We start from the raw sequence: 14,306 nt of genomic DNA, 5'->3' as shown, positions 1-14,306 counted from the left end.
AGAGCAGTCATCTCCTAATACATAAAAGAACTCACACTGGAGAGAATCCTTGTAACAGTAGTCTCCAAAAACATAAAACATCGCACACTGGAGAGAAACCTTATGAATGTATCCAATGTGGAAAGCCTTTGCAAAGAACAGTAAGCTCCTAGTACATAAAAGAACTCACACTGGAGAAAAACCTTATGAATGTAACCAATGTGGTAAAGCCTTTGCATCTAACAGTGATCTTCTAAGACATAAAAGAACTCACACTGGAGAGAAACCTTATGAATGTAACCAATGTGGAAAAGCCTTTGCAAAGAACAGTAATCTCATTGTTCATAAAAGAACTCACACTGGAGAGAAACCTTTTGAATGTAACCAGTGTGGTAAAGCCTTTGAAGATAACAGTGTTCTCCGAAGACATAAAAATCTATGTTGCAGAAAATCCTTATGAATATAGCTAATGTCATGAAGTCTTTTCATGTAAGACTTACCTTGAAGAAGAACACTTATTGGAGTGAAACCCTGTAAATATAAACAATGTGTGAAAAAGTTTGCATGCCATAATAATCTCTATGTACATAGAAGAAGCACACTGGATAGAAACTTTATGAATGTAACCAATGTGATAAAGCATTTTGACATAATAGTAATATCCTATGACATGAACACATACTAGAGAGAAACCTTATGAATGTAACAAAGATGGTAAAGCCATTGCATGTAACAGTAATCTCCTAATACAAAAAAAGAACTCGCACTGGAGAGAACTCTTATGGATGTAATCAATGTGTGAAAGCCTTTGTATGTAACAGTCATCTCCTAATACATAAAAAAGCTCACACTTGAGAGAAACCTCATTAATCTTTTCTTTGTGGTAAAGCCTTTTCACATAACTGTCATCTCCTAATAAAAACGTGCTGTTCACAATCATCTTCAACATCACGAAAGAATTCATACGGGAAAGAAAGACTATGAGTGTATTTACATGGTGAAGCTACTCCACATATGTATAATCTTCATCATCATGAAAGAATTCATACAGTGAGAAATTTTATGAATGTGTTAAGATGGGAGATCTTTGCACATATCTATATTCTACATCATCATAAAAGTTTCATCATTAAAGTTTCACAATGGAGAGAAAATCTGAATATAATCAATATTGTAAGGCTTTTGTGTTCTTCTGTCCACTGAATCCAACACAACTCAAACAGTTCAATACAGATGAAAACAAAATATTGTCATCCAGTTTGATGAAGGACACATAATGTTGAACTGTGATGCCTACCCATCCAATGAGCCAGAAAGTTACAGAGGTTCTGACGTTGAAAATCATAAACATCGTTAGTGTTTTACAACTGAATTATTACTGTCAGTCATGGTTTAGGGATATGGGATTTGTTTATGTAATTTAGGAAGGCGCCTGATGCAAAATGTAGGTTTTACAGTCAAAACAATCATATCCACTTGTTCTTTTGTGGTTAGGAAAAGGTATTATGTTTTAGGAAAGAGAATCTGTGGTTTGGGTCAGTCATTATGTTAGGGCACCAGAAATTGTGCTATGGAACAGTCATGTTTCGGGCAAAAAAGTTATGTAATTAAAGCCGGTCAGCTATTGGGAAGTCTACAGCTTTCCTAGGGACTATGAACTTAAACTTATGTTCACCTTATAAATCAATGAAGGCTGGTAACTAAAAGGAAATACTTAGGACAAATTGCTTTTGCATCTTCCCACATACAATTTGCTTTTACATGTAGTGCATATCAAAGTCATGTTCAAGTATACAAATGGTCAGATAGTAGAGAGAAATCTTACACATGCCTTCATGTGATAAAGCCTTTTCTTAATACAGTTATCTCCAAATACATAAAAGAACACACACTGCAGTGAAACCCTCTGAAAAAGCAATGTGGTAAATCCTTTTCATAGGGTTTTCTTTGAAATCATGAGAAGAACTCATGCTGCAGAGAAACCCCACGAATGTAGTCAGTATGGTAAAGTTATCTGCTTCATGCTACCATTATATAAGAGTAAAAGCTTTACTCTGTGGGCTATATCTGAAAGCCTTTACATATCACAGTAGTCTTTGAGAACCTAAATGAACTCATTATGTAGAACATCTATTAGAATAAAAGATTTGTTAAGTTCTTTGACCCACCAACTTGCATTCAATTACACTAGATTATTTTGGAGAAAATTCTAACGAGTGTCAACAATGTATGCATGTATTTGCGACATCCATCCTTATTTTGTTACCAATTGAAATCTCATGGACCAAAGGCATATGAATTGAAACAATAAGATAATCCATTTTTATTTCACAATTCACTTTAATTACATGAAATAAATCATCCAGTTGTAAAATTTATGTGTGCACATTAGTGCATTTTCTGTGACCAAACACAATGTCTAAGGCAACTTCCAAATGTGTTTACTTTGCCTTATGATCAGAGAGGATATGGGATCACTATAAATTGGGTAACACAAGTGTCATACATGGCAGCAAAGTAGGAAGCTTGGAGCTCACAACCTCCACCTTCAACATGAAGCAGAGAGTGGGAACTACAGAAGGTATGCACCTGAAAACTATCAAGCCCACCCCAAATAACATACTTTCTCCAGCAGGGATACATTTCTTAAAATTTCCAAATGATACCACCAACTGAGAATGATTCATTTCTCTGACTTCAAACCTACGTGTTTGATTTCTGTTACATGAAAGACTTCATGATGAAGAAAACATTTGTAGATAAGCCTGTAGTTGCTTCAACACCTAGGTCAGTAATGAATGTTTATACAAATAAAACATTCATGAGTAAACGTAAGCTTGTTTAAGAATTTGTTTTAATTTCCATTATGTGATAACAGTTTGTCTTTGTGTGTTTATGTGCCTGTCCATTCTAGTTTCCATAAAGACCAGACCCACTGATCTTTCTGTACCAGTAATTATAGAAAGATGTCAAAAACTTGAGCTAGATCCTGTGAAGGAACTTGTCTTAATTGCTAAAGCCATGTTTCTAATACTGTAAATATCTTAAATCTGTACATATCATGTTCATGTCAGGAAATAGAAAAAAATTCATAGAAGAGAGTAATCCTATTTATAAAAAATAGTTGATTACTTTGGACATAATAAATGTATTCATTTTCAAGAAAAGAAACTATTTTGAATCTGTTTTTATTATAGCATTGGAGGAAGTAAATTATTTACCATGTTCACTTAAATGTAATGGAGGAGATCACCAACTGTGGTTGTGGTCTGAATTTTAAACATTACAATAGGGATTGAATTTGCTGTATATGTAGCAAATCCATTCACAGAAGTTTATTAGGTTGTTTTGATATTCCTTCTGTGGGGGCTGTTCATGTTCTAATGCATTTCAACTTGGTAATAGGTATTTTTTCTGTGCAATGTATAGAATGGGATCCCCATTATCTATGTGATAGATTGCTTATTTATATCAGGCAGTGTGTTATCATAGTTTTCAAGGAAGGGTCTCTGAGAATATGTGGTATTTTTTTATATTTTTACAAATTCATTTAAGATGTTTGTTTTTAATCCTTGCTTGATATCAATAATTAATTAATGGTTAATAGTATGTGTTTGTATATATATATCTATATATTGTTTGCAGTTCCATGCTTCTACATGTTTGCATATTTACTATGTGGCACATCATCTTCCTAGATATTTATCTAGCTTTCTTAGAGATTTATCTAGCCTTCTTAGAGATTTATCTAGAGGTGCTAGTTAATATAACAGCAATGAGATTTCCTTCAAAACATGTTGTGTGTTTAGTGGACTATTCGTTCTTAGGCTATGACAGATATATGAAGACTGTGTGACACTTTGTGGGGTTTATTTTAGTCATGCTTATATGATCTTCAAGTTTATGTTGTCAGTTTTGCATAACACAAACTCTTCCCACTGAGCTCATTGATGTGCATAAAATTTTGTAGAAACATTACATCAGTACAATATTGTATTTTATTCAGATTATGAATATATTGACATCTGAGGATGGAAGAATATAAAATTATTTGAATAATAAATGCTACTTGCAAATGAAAATTATACACTCCTGTCTCGTTTTGGAATGTGTTTGTTCTTTCTTAGGAGTAAAAACTTGTTCATAAGACTTTCTCAAAACTGAAAGTGCATGTCAGAGAATTGTCTCAGTGGGTAAATTATTAGTTATTGCTAAGCCTGATGATTTGAGCTCAATCTCTGAGTAGTCCATATCACTGATATAGATTTTTCTAATGTTCCTATAGTTGGGCTGCTGTATATGCAGATTCACACACTAGCAGATATGTAAATATATTTTCAGGCTAAATAAGGTCAGGTGTGGTCATTGGCCAAAAGACTCTTTGTGTTCCATGTCAAGAACTTGTATATGGGATGTAGATAATAAATAGCAATAATTTGTACTTTATCACATATAGACAATAACATGTATGTATACACAAACACACTCCAGCATTTTTAAATTCATTTTTATTTTTATTGATTACAGTTTATTCACTTTGTATCCCTGCTATAGACCCCTCCTCATCTCCTCCCAATCCTACCCTCTCTCCCTCTTCTTCTCCTATGCCCCTCTCCAGTCCACTGGATAGGGGAGGTACTTCTCTCCTTCCATCTGAACCTAGTATATCAGGTTTCATGGAGACTGTCTTCATTGTCTTCCTCTGTGGACTGCTAAGGCTGTTCCCCCTGCAGGCAGAGGTGATCAAAGAGCCGGGCCCTGGGTTCATGTCAGAGACAGTCCTTGTTCCCATTACTAGGGAACAAGGACCATCTTGGACACTAAGCTACAATGAGCTAAATCTGTCGGGTATTACATTATCTCCATTTGTGGTTCTTGTTTGGATTATGAGTCTCCAAAAATCCCTGTGCCCAGACTTTTTCATTCTATTTCTCTCCTGGTGGAGCTCCTGTCCCCTCCAGGTCTTTCTATCTCCCCCTTCTTTCATTAGATTACCTGTACTCTGCCCGAAGGTTGGTTATGAGTCTCAGCATATGTTTTGATACCCTATTGGATAGAGTCTTTCAGAGGCCCTCTGTGGTAGTTTCCTGTCCAGTTCCCTGTTTTCTCCCTCTTCTGATGTCCATCCTGTTTGCCTTTCTGAATGAAGAGTGAGCATCTTACCCAGGGTCCTTCTTCTTGATTAGCCTCTTTAGCTGTACAGATTTTAGTATGATTATCCTATATCATATGTCTAATATCCAGTTATAAATGATGAAATTAACAAAGCAATGCAGCCACTTATAGATGACAGAAATTATTTGTAGAATTTGAAGACTTACTGCTGTTCATTAAAAGGAAAATGGTTCCTTTGTACATCTTATTTTATCCTTCAATTCATTGATTCAAGAATAGACCACTTAAAAATCGTAGCTTGGCTCATAAGTGCATCCCTGATATCCTAAACCTAGGATTCAGTGGCAGGTTGATCTCTCTGAGGCTGAAGCCATATTATTCCACAGAGTATGTTCTCTGATTGTTTGTTTTTGAGACACAATGTTCTTGTGTAGCTTTGGCTGTTCTGGACTCACTTTGTAGACCCAGATGTCCTTAAAATCACATAAATCTGTCTGTCTCTTCCTCCTTGAGTGCTGGGATTACAGGTGTGTACCACAATGCCCAGCTCCACGGACAATTCTAAAACAGGCATGGCTATGTAGGAATATCATGTATCAAAATGATTTCAAAATGCAAACTATCAAGTTATAGATTTTTTTTCCTGAGGGATAGTGTACACAGGGATGTTAGAAGTTTTCTGAAATTGGGCTCTCTGTCCTTTCTGTAAGTGAGAACTGTAGCATTGTAATATCCCTCTCATAGATCAGACATTATTACCAGATGGCATTGCTCCCTGAGCAATCTACTTTCATGGCCTCATTTACTTCATTTTCAGCTAATAACTGTGGTCAAAAGTAAACATTCCAGAGGCATTTCTGTCCATAATTTTAAAAATTTTACATCTATTTCTCCATGACTTTGAGCCAAGAGTGCCTTTTTATCTCTTATTTTTACATTATTATCACATTCAGAATAAGACTTAATTCAGAATGTCTCTGAGTAGACAAACCCACATTTGAACTTATCCATATGCCATAAGTTAAATTAGTTAAATTCCGGTGCTTGCTTTGTTGAAGCAAACCATTGCTTTGGAAAGGACTCTTATACTCTTCTTGCCTGTGCCAGGAAAATCTCTTTCTCAGGTCTTGTGTCTTTGCTGGTGTAACAAAACACCAAAATCACAGGCTCTAAGTGCTACAATCAATAAAAGGGACTTCATGAAACTGAAAAGCTTCTGTAAAGCAAAGGATACTGTCTACATATTGGGAAAGGATGTTCGCGAACCCTATATGCGACAGAGGGCTAATATCCAGAATATATAGAGAACTCAACAAGTTAAACAGCAATAAATCAAGTAATCCAATTTTTAAAAAAAATGGGGTACAGAGCTAAACAGAATTCTCAATACAGGAATGGCAGAGAAACACTTTAATGCTCAATGCCCTTAGTCATCAGGGAAATCCAAATCAAAACAACCCTGAGATTTCACTTTACACCCATCAGAAAAGGTAAGATCTAAAGCTCAAGTGACAATACATGATGAAGAGGATATCGAGAAAGAGGAACCCTCCTCCACTCCTGGTGGGAATGTAAACTTGTACATCACATTGGAAATCAATCTGGCACTTTCTCAGACAATTAGGAATAGTGCTTCCTCAAGATTCAGCTATACCACTCCTAAGCATATATCCAAAACATGCTGAAGTATACAACAAGGTCATTTGCTCAACCATGTTTGTATTAGCTTATTTGTAATAGGAGTTGGAAACAACCCAGATGCCCCACAACTGAGGAATGGGCACAGAAATTGTGGTACATCTACTTAATGGAATATTACTCAGCAATAAAAAAACAAGGAAATTATGAAAATTGCAGGCAAATGGTGGAAACTGGGAAAGATCATCCTGAGTGAGGTATCCCAGAAGCAGAAAGACACATAGGGTATATATTACTCATAAGTGGATATTAGACATATAATATAGGATAAACGTACTACAACTAAAGAAATTTATGAACGAGGAGGACTCTGGCTAAGATGCTGAATCCTTATTCATAAAGGCAAAGAGGATAGACATCAGAAGAGGGAGAAAACAGGGAACAGGGCAGGACCCTACCACGGAGGGAATCTGAAAGGCTCTACCCTGCAGGATATCAGAGAAGATGCTGAGACTTTTAACCAAATTTTGGGCAGAGTGCAGAGAAATTCATGAAAGAAGTAGGAAATAAGACAGGGAGAGGACCCATGCTCCACGAGTGCATCAGATCCAAAAAAAAAAATCTGGGCACAGGGGGCTTTTCTGAGACTGATACTCCAACCAAGGACCACTGATGGAGATAAACTAGAACCGTGCACAGATGTTGCCCATGGCAGTTCAGTGTCCAAGTGGGTTCCATTGTAATGGGAATAGGGAGTGTCTCTGACATGAACTGATTGGCCTACTCTTTGATCACCTCCCCCTGAGGGGAAAGCAACATTAAGAGGCCACAGAAAAAGACAGTAAAGCTATTTGTGATGAGCCCTGATAAATAATGATCATAGGGAGGGAGAGGAGGACTTCCCCTATCAGTGGACTTGGGGAGGCACATGTGTGGAGAAGGAGCAGGGAGGATGGGATTGGGAGAGGAGGAGGGAGGGAGCACAGAGGGATTCAAAGTGAATAAAGTGTTATTAATAAAAATTAAGATTAAAAAATGAAAAGAAAAAAGACAGAAGCCAGATTTATAAGCTCTCATTGGTCAAATGACAAAACAATTTAAACATCAAAATGATCTGCATATCTATGTCCTCCCAAAATTCCTACGTTGAAGTTCTGAGACCCAAAGTAATAGAACTGCATGAGATCTTTGGGAGGTACTCAGGTCTGGGAGGTGAAGCCCTTATAAATAAGTTCATAACCTTATTGAAGAGACCTTATAAAATCATGTGGCCCTTTAGAACACTGAGTTTAAAGTGAGGACAGGACTGTAGACAAGCATGCCCCCAACTAGACCTTATAATTTAACTTTAGACTTTCCAGAGTTCACAACTGTGAAAAGTAAAACCTTTGTTTATAAATCATTTGTCACTTAGCCCCAGCAGACTAAATAAAACAGTAACAGTCCAGTCCACTACAGAAGGCACATAAATCATGAATCCATATTGATGTAAGTGTATGGCAAATGCATTAACATTCTGATGAGGACCAAGACACAGTGTCAAGGTACTCATGGAGGTGCAGGGTATTAACTCTGCAGTAGAAAAGCCTGGCAGACACTGAAAGTGAAAGTATGTACCACTTGACAAAACACAGTATGCACCACTGTTGTGAAACCCTTGCCCAAGCATACGTATCCATACATGAGAGCACAGAGAGCTGAGATAGTCTACAAAAATAACTAACCTGGGATACTAACCCTATAGTACAGGATAAGCATGATACAACCCACAGACCCAAATAAACAGAGGGATCAAGAGAGGATACTTTAATCCCACTAAGAAGGGGAAATAAAATAGACATCACAGACATGAGAAGTGGAGGGAGAGAGGAAGTGGGTGGGAACGGGGAATGAAGAGAGGAACAGGAGAGGGGATCAGGTGAGGGTAAAGGGGGATGGGGGTAAAAGGGCTTGGGGAGAGGGAAAATGGTGTTGGGGCATCTCTGAGACCAGATGAAGATCTGGAATTTTGGAGGTACCTGGGAAAATATGGGGGTGTGAGCCTGGCTGAGATGCCTAACAGCAGGGAAATTGAGACTGAAGTGGACACACCTTGTAGCCAATGAAGGGAGGGGGACACCAACCAACTCACAAAACCCTCGACCCAAATCTGTCACCTACAAGACATGCAGGAATAAAAGATGGAACAGAGATTGAGGACATGGCCAACCAATGACTGGTACAACTTGAGACCCAACGCATGGGAAAGACTCAACTTCTGACATTATTAATAATACTCTGCTATGCTTGTAGACAGGGGACTAGCATAACTATCATCTGAGAGGCTTCATCCAACAGATAATGGAAACAGTTGCAGAGACCTACAGCCAAACAAATGTTAGGCATAATTCAGGGAGTCTTGTGGAAAAATTAAAGGAAGGATTGAGGGAGCTTGAGGGGTAGGACACTATAAAACCTACATAGCCAGCTCACCTGGGACCATGGGGACTCATAGAGACTGAACCACCAACAAAAGAACATGCCTGTACTAGTCCTAGGTCCCCTCCACATATGAAACTGATGGGCTGCTTGTCCTCAAGTGGGTTCCCTAACAACTAGAGCAGGGTCTGTCTATGACTGGGACTCTGGTGCCTCCCTCTGGATCCCATTTCCCTAGCAGGGCTGCCTTGTCTTGCCTCAGTGAAAGAGGAGGTATTTAATACTGATGTAAATTGATGTGCCAGGGTGGGTTGGTTGGGGGCTAGCTGGGGAAAATGGGTGAGTGAGATGATGGTGGGCCTAGGAGGAGAGGAGGGAGTGGGGTTGTGAGTGCGATGTAAAGTGAACAAATGAATAAATTAATGAAGTCAAAATATAATTGACCCACAGTCATCAAAAGTGACAGTATCATGAAAAAGATGATGGAACTATTCCATATTGAAAGAGACTAAAGAGATAAAGAAACAATACAACACTTAAATGTACCAACTTCCTCACAATTATGTGAGTAATAACATAGTCAATATAGCCCAAATTAAATGCAATAATGTGTCAGTGTGAATTACCAATTTTGATAACTGCACTGTCATTATGTAAGACAAAGTTCTTGTTTGTATAAAATCAACACTAAACCATTCTGAATGACAGGGCATAAGATCAGCAGCTTCCTCTCAAAATGTCCAAAGTGAAAGAGCAATTAACTGTACATACTTGGAACTATCTTCAAGTTTGTTATTGTTTCAAAATTGTTGTGGGGAAGCTGCACGTGGTCTTTAACTCCAGCACTTGGGAGGCAGATCTCTGTAGGTTCAAGGCCAGCCTGGTCAACATAGGGAAGCCCAGTACTACCAGGTCTCTGTAGAGAGAATTTGGGTGATAAAACCAAACTAAATAAAATTGTAAGGAGAACAATGTAACTGAAAACTGAACAAGATTCAAAACAAAGCTGATTCTCCATACTGGCAGTCTGGGTAAGACTATGTCTATAAGAGACTGAAAAATGAAATAACATGACATTTTGCAGCAGCAAGAAGATTCTCTAAATACAGACCACAGTCTTCTTTTTTTATTGTGTGTGTGTGGGAGAGTGTTCATGATGTGGGTAAAGGATGGATACTAGTGAACACATGGGAAGGTCAGATGACAACTCTGTGAAATCATTTTTGCCTTCCACCTTTTCAGGAATTCAGAGATCAAACTCAGGTCTCCAGGCTTGCCCAGCAAGAGCCTTTATCTGCTAAGCCATCCTATTGACCTGCAAGCGATTCTCTTAAATGACCTCAATTAGATAATAATGAGAAAAAAAATGTGAAGGGTCCCTTCTCTTAAACAATTTCTTGGGGATGAATAAATAATTAAAAAGAGATGAGTAGAATATTAGTACACTAGTGCTACCAATGACTAACAATCATCCATACACAACCTAAGCACCTCCTGAGACAAGGGGCTGCTGGGCTGGTAGCTAAAATTCCTTGCAAGTGTAAAACTGGAATAATCCTGAAATTAAAGAGCTTTCCCAGCTCTACAGTAACCTTGTTATTACATCCTGATTATCTACAAATAGCAACACAAAGAAATACAAATAGGAAAATAAGCCCCCATGGACCCTGTATACTCCTGGTTGAGCAAGTCCATCAAAATATAAACAGCAATGTATCTGCCAAACTGTTCCTTCTGAAGAATTCTCTGACAAAAAAAAGGAACAATCAAAACACGTGAAAGCTGAGTGAGAGAGAGCACTGGCTCTCTTCACCCAAGAGGCTGGCTTTCTTTACTTAAGAAGAATCATTTCATTCTGGAATGTCTGCACATAGGTCCTCAAACAATGTTCCTAGAAATGAGCATGGATTCTGTGGACTTTCCAAGTACCCTGCTTTCTTTCGACCCAGATGTCCAAACTCCCTACCCCACAAGCCCCAGGGCAGGCAGGAGGCAGCACTGGATTATCTGTACTTCCTTTCCGGGACTTCTACCCCCAGCATCACTCTTCCTCAGGATGCAGGACACAAGTGTATCCCTAGGAACTCCACACAGTGTGCTCCTGCCCTCCCAACCCAGGCGACACGAGGGCGCAGTCCCGGGTACCAGCAGCCAGCACAGAAGCTCTTGTCTGAACGCGGGCAGGCTCTCCCAACCCGCCCAGCCTGCCAAACCCCGGTTGTACCGCCCCGGCCTCACCCCGCGACCACCGTCCTGCGGGTCCCTCACACACGCCAGACTCAACCGCTCCGCGTTGGCCGACACCCGGGGACCCGCCGCTCCTCCACCGTGGGACCCAACCCTCTCTCCTCCCCGCCTCCCATCCGCATGAGAGGCCCAGCACCGCCTAGACCACTGGATGGCTGCTGGGGGCGGAGGCGGAGCCCAGAGGAGGAGGACGGGGAGGTGTCTGCGGGCGGGGGTGCAGCCCCGGGGCGGAGGCGGAGCCCAAGAGTGTGGAGGCGGAGCCCGGGAGATGGAGGTGAAACACAGGGCGGAGGCGGAGCCAGGGGCGGAGACAGGGGAGGAGCCCGGGGAGCGTACGCGGAGCCTAGTGGGAAAGGAGGCGGAGCCTGTGAGACAGAGGCGGAGCCCAGGCGGCGCCTGCCCCACATTCTTACCCGGCTTCTCCTAGTCTCAGCCTACCATGATGAAATAGTCAGCTAGCTGAGCCCTGACCACTGCCAACGAGCTCTGGAAGCCGGTTCCCGTCTCAGCCCTCGCCGCCGCCGCCCACCAGGCCGGGGAGGAGCTCAGCATTTTTCCTTCAGTGTCTGTAGCCATAGCAACGGAGCTTCTGTCATGCTTGACAATGGAGGCGCGCAGTGCGCCTGTGCTGCGCCTCGCGCAAACCCCTCTCCCGCCCCAACCGAGTAGGTTCTGCCTTCTGGGTCGGGATGCTCTGAAGCCTGAAATTTCTGAAATCTTACTATTAATTTTACAGGACAAAAGGATCTTTGAGATAAGTGTACATCAAAGCATTTCTCTCCTGTTTTCAAACCCCTTGTCTTAGCTGCTTTTCTATCACTGTGCTAAGATATTATGACCAAGACAGCTTATAGAAGAAACGGTTGGTTGGGTACCTAGAGTTTCAAAGGGTAAGTCCATGACCATCATGGCAGGGACCATGGTGGCAGACAGGAATGGCAGGCAGAGAACCAGACAGAACAGTGGCTGAGAGCTTGCATCCTGATCTACAAGTATGAGGCAGAGAGCTAACTGAGAATGCTATGGGATTTTAAAATCTCAAAGCCCACCCACAGTGACACACCTCTTCAACAAGATCACACTTCCTAATTTTTCTAAAACAGTTCCACCAACGGGGACCATATTTTCAAACATATGAGATTATAGGGGTGATTTTCATTCAAACAAATACACTCCTCAATAGCTTTCTATGTAGCCATGAATTGAGATAAAAAATGTCAATGTCCCAAAGCATCCCAGGCACTCAGATTCTTGTGCAGTATTGTTGTTGCTGCTGCTGTTTTGTTTTTGAGACAGTTTCAAATAGTCAGATTGACCTTCATTCCTGACCATCCTGATGCTCCATTTACAGGTATGTTTCACCACAATTGATTTAGGGTCTTGTTTGTTTGTTTGTTTTGTTGTTTTGTTTCACTTTTCAAGACAAGGTTTCCCTGAGTAGATTTGGCTTTGTAGACCAAAATCTCAAAATCACAGAGATTCGGTGTGTGTGACCTCTTTTTCTTCTTCTTCTTCTCCTTCTTCTTCTTCTTCTTCTTCTTCTTCTTCTTCTTCTTCTTCTTCTTCTTCTTCTTCTTTTTGAGGGAGCTATTTTTATCTTTTGCATAGATGAGTGATAAGAGTATTTTACTTGCACGTATATAAGCATACCACATGAGTGCCTTATATTCCAGGAGGTCATATGGCATCAAATTCCCTAAAACAGGAGCTACAGAAGATGGTCATCAACCATGTACAAGTTAGGAACTCTGGGGGAAAAAAAGAGAGAATGTTTTGATTTAAGATTTATTATTTATTATGTATACAATGTTGTGTTTGCATGTAACACCTGCACGACAGAAAAGGACACCAGATTTCATTATAGACGGTTGTGAGCAACCATGTGATTCCTGGGAATTGAACTCATGACCTCTGGAAAAGCAGCCAGTGCTCTTAACCTCTGAGCCATCTCTCCAGCCCCAGAGAAAGTATTTTTCATCACTAAGCTATGTCTTCAGCCCCTCTGGCTTTCTTTTTAATCTTCATTATTATTATTATTATTATTATTATTATTATTAATTTCTTCTTCTCTATTATATTCCAAACAAATTCACCTTCTTTCATTTCCTCTACTGAACTAAAATGTTCTCACCTCTGGGCCCTTGAATACATATATTCTTTATACCTTCTGGGGTGTTAGGTCCCCCTTGCTTTTCTTTAGGTTTCATAGTGGATTTTATTGTGATGTATACATTTCTATGCATGGTCTATATGTTTGTTTATGGTGGATTACCCCACAAGACTGTAAGCTTCTAGAGAAAGAATGATGTTTGCATCAATCATTTTTGTGTGTTCAGGACTTAGCACAATATTGGGTACCTAATTCACAAACAGTAACTATCTGTGGAAGGACAAATAACCTTTTAAACAGTAAATACCTTTAACAAAGTCTTCATAATCTGATAGTAATACAGAATTCTCGCCTAGAGGATGGGAGCATGTAGCATCTTATTTGTTAATGCCAGCCATTGTGCCATTTGTAAAAAACTTTTCCTGAATTCTTTTTATCTTGTTCTCTTACTGTTTTACTAGGACAGCCTCCTCTATCCCTGTTGCCTTCTCTGGGTTCTCTTTAATTTATCCCATAATAAGTTACTTCCTCTAAGCTTTAGTGAGCTTTAGCATCTGGCTTTATTATATCTAAAGACTATCTGTTTCTGCCTGTTTTGTACAGAAGGCAGGAATACAAGTCAGAGGTAGAATATTTGCTTCACATATAGAAGGTAAGGAAGAAGGAGGAAGGGGAGGAGAAAAAAAGGAGCAGGAGAAGCGAAACATTGCTTTTCTTTATGCAGATGCACTTCCTTCAATACAGAGGTTAACAGTCTTCTTGTCTCTGCATTCCAAATAAGGTAGAAATTCCAGATATA

Source organism: Meriones unguiculatus (assembly GCF_030254825.1).
Source record: "Meriones unguiculatus strain TT.TT164.6M chromosome 13 unlocalized genomic scaffold, Bangor_MerUng_6.1 Chr13_unordered_Scaffold_34, whole genome shotgun sequence".
In the NCBI taxonomy this organism is placed as follows: Eukaryota; Metazoa; Chordata; class Mammalia; order Rodentia; family Muridae; genus Meriones; species Meriones unguiculatus.
The sequence above is the reverse complement of the archived record's forward strand: the minus strand, read 5'-3'. Positions refer to the sequence as shown.